The sequence below is a fragment of the Austrofundulus limnaeus genome, unplaced genomic scaffold (genome assembly GCF_001266775.1).
Source record: "Austrofundulus limnaeus strain Quisiro unplaced genomic scaffold, Austrofundulus_limnaeus-1.0 Scaffold212, whole genome shotgun sequence".
NCBI classification, from domain to species: Eukaryota; Metazoa; Chordata; class Actinopteri; order Cyprinodontiformes; family Rivulidae; genus Austrofundulus; species Austrofundulus limnaeus.
In genome coordinates, this window is record NW_013952614.1 from 90788 (window position 1) to 92207 (window position 1420).

Sequence of the window (1420 nt, forward strand, 5' to 3'; positions counted from 1 at the left end):
AACATGTTTGTATTGGTGAATAACAACGTATGGTGGCAGGCACCTTGGATTATTTTTACACTAAATGTTAATCAGTTGTAGACGTACATTTAATTATCGCTTTCTGTTTTAATGAAATACATGACCTTGAGACAGACAAAAAGGATTGATTGCTGCTGAAATACCTAAGGTAGATAAAAATGTGTGCCATACATTTGTACCAACAGTATTATTCTAGGTGAAACTGATAAAGATGAAATATTGAGTGTTGTAATAATTTTTGCTTACAAACGATCAAAAGACTGGATGGATATGGATATGATGCTTGTGAAAGAAATAATGAGTCATGTTGTTGATCCATTACATATATTTGTAATTTGTCATTTTTAACAGGAATGTTTCTTGATAAAATTAAAATAGCTAAGGTAATTCCTCTGTACAAGAATCATGAGAGATGTATGTTTAATAACTACAGACCAATATCATTGTTGCCACAATTTTCTAAAATTTTGGAGAAACTATTTGGGACCAGATTAGATCAGTTTATTGATAAACAATATATTCTAAGTAACAGTCAATATGGGTTCAGAAAAAATAATTCCACACACTGTCAGAAAAAAAAGTACTAGATTGTACCTATAGGGGTACATTGGCTTGTCACTGGGGTGGTACCCTCAAAGGTACCGTTATTGTACCCTCAAGAGTGGGTACTTATTTGTACCCTTGTAGTTTGTACCTTATACAGGCCAAAATTGTACCTTCAGTGACAGTTTTGTACCCTCTTAAAAAAGGGGGGTGAAGGGGGGGTTGGTGATGACGACTTTTCATATGCTTTTACAGTGTATAATCACCACACATACAACACTGCAGGTAATTTAAAAAAATCAACTTTATTTTTCATTATCACATTTAATTTAACATTTACAATGTCAAATTATGACAAACAAAATGTCAACAACAGCATAAGTGTCATTTGTCTGGAAGTCCATTCTACATCAACCTTGACTCTGTATGCATGAAAGTGAAGGTCATACGATAGAGGGATCAGTATTTTGACACAAAGAATCCATAAGGTGTCAATGTTGAAGATGTCCATGCAAAGCTCAAACCGAAAAAAACACATGATAAAAAAGAGATAAATGAAAAACTGCAAAACATATGAACTGTCAAAGCAACAAAGCTAATAAACCAGCGTTTTTACCAGAGAAACTACAAGAATTTACTGGATCTAACTCCCAGAAATGGTGCCTTTTTAGCTTGTTACATTTTGTAATGGAGCACAATTTGGAGGACTGAAACTGACAATTAGAAATAAAAGCAGAAATATATAAATGGCTTTATAAATAAATACAGTGCACCAATTAATTTTAAAAAGAGGAGAATTTTCATATTTTATAATTTAATTTACCTTCATATTAATTTTTCCAGCTTAGTTCAAACA